Source organism: Gavialis gangeticus, unplaced genomic scaffold (assembly GCF_001723915.1).
Source record: "Gavialis gangeticus isolate Ggan-Ray unplaced genomic scaffold, GavGan_comp1, whole genome shotgun sequence".
Classification (NCBI taxonomy): domain Eukaryota; kingdom Metazoa; phylum Chordata; order Crocodylia; family Gavialidae; genus Gavialis; species Gavialis gangeticus.
Window position 1 is genome coordinate 216,194,256 of NW_017729032.1, and position 6,972 is coordinate 216,201,227.

The following is a 6,972-nucleotide window of genomic DNA, read 5'->3' on the forward strand; positions in this document are numbered from 1 at the left end:
AAGCCATGATATCTGACTAGGTCACTTACTGTCAGGTTGGGGAGTCAGCCGAGCTCCAAAACTACCATGTAAGGGTGGCTTTTTCCCCAACATGCATAGTGGGACAGGGCTAACACTTAATATTTCAGGTCAGCATCTAGCTCCTACTGAATCTTTTTTTGTGCTTATTGTTCAAGAGTTTCCCCAGGATGTGGAAACCCCTGAGGTGGGCCAAAGAGTCATCATATCAGCTATAACCCCATCCTCTGTGTAGGGGACGCAGTCAGAGAAAAGAGGACACAATCAGTGTGCTCTTGTGCTTCAGTTTCCATTGAATGCCTGAATAGTCTCGAGAGGGTTGTTGCTAGAGCTGCATCCTGGGCTTTGTGATCTGTATTGTCTATGTATTGAGACAAATAGTCTCAGTCATCCAGAGACTAAATGTTTTGTAGCTAAAGGCTTGGCCATTAATTGTTTTGAAAATTAGGACCAAGGACTAAGACTGGCATCTAAAACTGACTGGGAACTTGGGGAACTGAATTGGAACCCAACATGTCCCATAGCAGCCTAAACCATGTAGATGCACAACTGCATTCTGTTCTGTACTGGCCTAGTCCTGTGCATGGGTTCCCCAATTTAACTTCAGAGAAAATGAATAGTAATCATTCAGCATGCAGGTAACAAATGTGCCTAGTTCCTCAGCTGGTGGGAAAGAGGAAACCTCCATTTGTGCTGGAGAGAAATGAACAGATGAAAGCATTTTGAGGTGCTGATGATACCTGGTCATTGAGAAACCATGACAGGCTTAGCAAGAAGGCAGAATTACAAGACATTGTTCCATCTTTCCAAAACCTTTTGTATATACATCAATGTAATATTCATCAGGCCAATTGCTGAATCCATTTTTCACATTAAACAGGAGTATTTTTCTTACAGTTTTATCCTTCTCTGAGCTCTTGGCTTTCACCACTGATGACACAACTTGATAATCTCTTCTGTGATCCAAGGTTTCTTGTTTTGGATTAGTTCCCCCAGAAGTTTATCTGTCATCTCCATAATACAGCAAAGGATGCTACACTCAGTCTGACCTAAACTATTCATACAACAGTTGACAGCCTCCAGCTTTTTTCAATCACAATGAATTTCACTTGTATTTCTCAGACTTTCAGTCTGTTGATGTTATAGCAAACTCTGAAAGCACTGGCTGGTTGTTTGTTGCTTTCTAGTTTAATTTTTTATGCTGCTATTACTAAATTATGATTGGATCCTATACAATTTGTCCTGAAGAAGTGGCTCCCTATAACACTGGTATATCACCACTTTAAAATCACGATGAAGTCAATCTAGTGATGTCCTAGTCAATTGCCTATATATGTCTGATCAGAGTCTTTGTCACTCTTAAGTCAATTTCAGTCCCACACTGAATGATTCACAGTCCCCTGCTGTGTATCTTGCCACACCCAAGTTTGCCAATGTTGTTGCATCATTCTGGGTAACTCATGAGACCAACATGTGTATTCCAGTCACCTTCCACAATTCAGGTGTCTCTGGACCAGCTGCTTGTTCCTTGTCAAAATAGTCATAGAATATCTCAACTTCCCCAATCCTCACAGTCATGAGTTCAGACATAGTACTGGAAAACAGTTATGCTGTAGGAATGGACTGCCAACCCACTGGATTTGGAGGATCTTCTGCAAGTAGCACTGGTGGTACTTCTCCCACAACATTAGATGTTTCCTGTATGTTGTCCATGTCTCAGCTCCATACAGCAAGGTGGGGGGATCATGGCTGCTTGGTAAACCATAAGCTTAGTTTTGGATTCTGATGTCACAATTTTTGAATGCCTGTTTCTTCAGGCGTCCAAAGCCTGCCCTTGCACATTTGAGGCAATGTTGAATTTCTTCATCAACATCGGTCTTCAGAAAGAGATGGCTTCTGAGGTACAAGAAATAGTCAATGTTCTCTGGGGTCTCACCATGGATCTAGATTACCAGAGCTGTGGACTGTTCATTAAGAGCTTTTTGGTGGAGCTTGTTAACTAAATGCTAAGCATCAGTCCCATTTTCTTGTATGCCTCAGTAGAGGTTTCAACGATTGCCTGAAGGTCTGCTTCCAAGTGAACACATACTACAGTATCATCAGCGTACTAGAGCTCAATGATTGAGGTTGGGGTGGTTTGGTTTTTGGCTCAGAGTCAGCTGAGGTTAAACAGCTTATCATCCATTTGGTAGCATAGGTCCAATCCAGCTGGAAGCTTGTTTGGTGCTCAGATGCAGCATCATGGCATGGGATATTGAGAAGTGTTTTTGAGCAATGATGCAGGCTTGCTTAATGCCCATTTTAAACTCAAAAGGATCTGATAGATCCATTACTGAGAACCAGCACTTCCATGCCATCATGGGGCAGAGAGAGAATAGTGACAAATTTTGGTTGGCATCTGTACTTCATAAGGATCCTCCACAATACTTCTTGACTGATGATCTAAAGCTTTTGTCACATCAAAGAAGGTTATGTAGAAAGAGGCTTATGTTGTTCCTGGCATTTCTCCTGCAGCTGGCAAGCTGTGAAGATCATGTCAGCTGTGTTTCTTGATGCCATAAGCCCACACTGAGATTCTGGGAGGAGCTCTTCAGCAAGTGGAAGGAGAAGGTTCAGAAGGGTTCTCACAATGATCTTTTCTGTAGTTTCCACAGTCAGACATGTCTCCTTTCTTGAAGACTGTCACAATCATGGCATCCCTGAAGTTGTCTGGGATTTCCTCATTATTCCAGATCCTTAAGATGAGAGCATGAAGCAGTGATGTGAGCTTCTCTTTCCCCCTGCTTGAAGACTTCCACAAGGATTCTATCCTCTCCAGATGCCTTGTCTTTCTTCATCTGCTTGATGGCTGTCCTTGCCTTGTCAAGGGTTGGATGGATTCCAAGATCATCTCTGACTGGATGCTGCGGGATGGAATTGAGAAGACTCATCAACAGCAGAGTCTCAATTGAGGTTTTCAAAATGCTCCTTCCAACTAGCACTGATGGCTCCCCTTTCCTTGATCAGGTCTTTTCCATCCTTTAGGTCTCAAGGGGATTGGTCCCTGAGTGCTCAGACCATAGACAGAAGAAACTGCACATATCAGCAAGATGTTGAATTGCCTTTAGCCTTGTCTTCCCACCATTTGTTTGTCATATCATGGGTCTTCCTTTGGATCTCTGCCATGACTTGTTGGAGATTCAATTTCTTTTGCTTAGAGTTGGTGTCATTTTGCTAAGCACAAAAGGTCTTGTGCTTGCAATTGATCAACTCTTGGATCTCCCAGTAGGTCTTGTCAAACAGTCTTGATGTTTCCTGGTAGAGAATCCAAGTGACTCTTCAAAGGTGCACCCCATATGCTGCTGACAGTCTCCCATTTCTGTTGATTGGAATTCACCAGCTTTTCATTGAGGAACTGATAGAAGAGGTCTTTCTTGCTTGTGTCCTTGAGTCCTTCATTGTTGATCTTCTGTTGTCATTGCTTGCTGCAGCCATCATTTGGGAGCCAATTTGAGTGACTTAATCAAGCGGATGAGTCAGTGATCACTCCAGCAATCATCAGCTCCTAACATAGCTCGGGTGATGCAGATATCTTTGCGATACCGGGCATGGACAATGCATAGTCAATCAGGTTCCAATGTTGAGATCATGGCTGTTACTATGATGTCTTGTGCCTGTTTTTCTGGAGGAACAGGATGTTGGTGATGATGAGTCCATGTTCTGCACACTTGGTCAAGAGAAGGATGCTACTGGAGTTGACCTTTTCTACTCCTTCCTTGCTGATGGTTCTGTTCCAGAGGATTAGAGTCCCTTCTGACTCTGGCATTGAAATCACTGAGAAGAATAAATCTGTCTCCCTCTGAAATGGTAGAAAGGACTTGGTTTTGGTTGGCATAGAACTCCTCTTTCATTTAATCAGTGGCATCAAGAATCGAGGCATATGCACTGATGACAATGGAGTATTAGTGCCCTGCCAGTTTAAGACAGAGTCATAAGGTGCTTATTAATTTTGATAGGGAACTCATTGAGTTGGTTTATGAGTTGATTCTAAATGGCAAAGCCAACTTCATGAAGTTGGCATTCTTCCTGTTTACCCTTCTAAAAGAAGGTATAGCAGCCTCTACGTTCTTTTTGAGCTGACCATTTCCCACTCACAATGTCTTGCTCAGTGCAGTTATATCCATGTTGTCACCTGCATTCTCAGACCATGACTGCTGTGCGGTGCTTTGGGCATTCACTGTTAGGGTTGTCCACAAGGGTCCTGACCGTTCCAAGTCTCAAAAATGATAGTTCGTCTTTTGCTGGTATTTTTGACTGCAGTAAAGGTGATCCCACTGGATGCTGTTGTCTAGATAGGAAAAAGGTAGACAGGCTATTTTTAAGGCATCTTCTCTAGCCCCCTCCCCATGTGGGGTGAGCAGAGAAGATCCTGAAAAGGGCTGCTCAGTTTTCGTTACAACTGCCAAATCACATTCATGTCTCGTCCAAGTGCTACATAACCTTCTTATAACTGCTACCTTTGTGCCAGTTCATGACTAGCAACTTCCAGACCTCACAATCCTACTCCCATTGCCATTAGCTGATCATGAAAGGGCTTGAGGAATGTGCTGGAAGAGCTGTTTTCATGGAATATGCCTGTGTGTGACTTTTATCGTGGAGAAGTTGCTGCACATCAACTTCTACACAGCTCTTGACATAACAGGACCTAGAACCAATGGCAAGGACACCAAAACCACTGGGGATCTCATTCCACTGCAGGCTTCATTTGCCTTCACAACTGTTGAGAATCTAAGATCTTCTTTCACTTGCTCCATTGAGGACTTATAGACCCACGGCTGGGAGCTGGGTGCGTTTATTATGGTGGCGACCTGTACTCACCATGTCGCAGCACCATCAAAATATATACAGCAAGAGCTGTGTTATCTGGCATTTTACCAATCAGAAAGCTTCACTTCATTGGTCCACGGCCCAGGGCAAAGAAGCCTGTCCTCCAGGACACTGTCGCCAGGGAGTGCACTGGATGGTGCATATTTGATTAACCGGCATATTTAATGAACCGGCATCCCCCCTTCCTGGGGGATGCCAGATAACAGAGCTTTTGCTGTATATGGCTTTTCAGGAAAGAAAACATTGCCATCTGTTGTCCTCACCACAACCTGGTGGTGCTGACACTGCTTGGTCCACAACTGCTTTTTCAGCAGAGTTACCCCTGCTTATTTAACAGCTAACCTTCCCTGAAAGTCATTCCACTATCTACCACCTGTGGATGCACTGGGTAGCAGTCCAATTATGTCCCACAGTCGTATGTACTATACCTGTCTTTAATAACCTACAGGAACTGTAAACAACAGGAGAATAAGAGGACTCAGTTTCTGGGACTCAAATGTTATTACTTATCCCTAAAAAATCTTCACTTTATTATTCAATTCTGCTCAAAAAGAGTAGGTGTCCTGCTTACCATATATGGTTTTGAATATCCAAATAAACAGAAATTTCCCTGTGCTGTCTGAGAGACCAACATTAAATGAATTATTAAAATTATAGTAGCCCTGTGTTACACATCAGATCTTGGAAGCTACACCAATATTTTTGGCACAAGGGATGACCATTACTGACCTACTTTCTGCGTCTGCCATTACTAGCCTTACTTTCTGCTGAAAAAGGTAAATAAGGAGAACATAGACAAATGAAATAAGAGACTATGAGCCAGTTACAACTAGTAGATGTCGTGAAAATCCAGAGCAGCATGACCAAGTTCAACAATATCTGAGCAGTATGAGAAATAGCTGTTACACTGAAACTGCCTCTCCTTCCTCATCTAAGCAGAGTTGAGGGAACTTTGACTCAACTATATGAGAGGCTAGGTACCTGCTTTTGTTGTAAGAAAGTGGCTCATGCCCTTCCCCATACTATGACATGCTTGCAGTCCTCTTTTGCTCTTTCTTGTCTTGTGCTGCCTTTGCAGCAGGAAGAGAAGGGGGAAGAGTCGATGGCAATGGAGGAAGTAGCTTGCCTACCTTCCACAGGGTGCATTTGGCTGCTTTGGAGGTGATAGTTGACCCAATTGTTCTGCCTGGAAACTGACTCCCCTTACTCATAAGATTCTTGCAGGTCTAGGCTCCAACTTTAGACTCCCTTTTACAGCTCTGACCACAGCACTGCAATAGTGATTCATGGTTCTGCATCAGGTACTATATTCAATGATGGAATAAATGGGCACAAGTTCCTTTGCCTTCTATGGGTGGGTCAGGCTAGACAGAAGTTGGGTGGTCACTAACCACTCCCTTGAATCTTATCTGTGCCCCAGGCAAGTTCTATAGTATATACCAGGTGCGGGCAAAATATGGCCTGCGGGCTGGATCCGGTCCACCAGGCAATTCCATCCAGCCACGGGCCCCTCTGTAAGCCCTGACCCTGGGCTACAAGCCAGTGCACCCCGGAAGAAGGTGCAACTCTGGCTGCTAAGCAACCCCCCACCACTACCCCAGCCTAGCCTGACCTGCCCCCAGTCCTGTACTGCAGGGTGGGGGGCGGCTAGAGACAAGAAGCCTCTGCCTGGCAGAGGCTTTTGCTGGTGACCCCATTGCTGTTTCCAGCCTCCCTCCCTGCAAGAGGGAGAATTCAGGTACAGGCCCCACCAAGCCGGGGCTAGAGACTCCTGCTGGAGGAAAGGGGCGGGAGTCCAGAGAGCTGTTTGCTATGGGGCTGGGTTAAGCTGACTCCACTCACTGCCACCACATGCAGATCCAGGGACCGACACACTCCAGGGACTCTGAGCTGCCCCACCACACACACACACTGACACCCTCCCATACAGCCCACTCCCCACCATACCCCCAAACACACCCACACATTCCCACAGCCCTCCTACACACACCCACACCCTGCCCCACCCACTATACCCACACCTCACCCCTCCATACCACACCACACACCCACTCCCCAACCCCGTCACATACAACCCCACACCCCCTC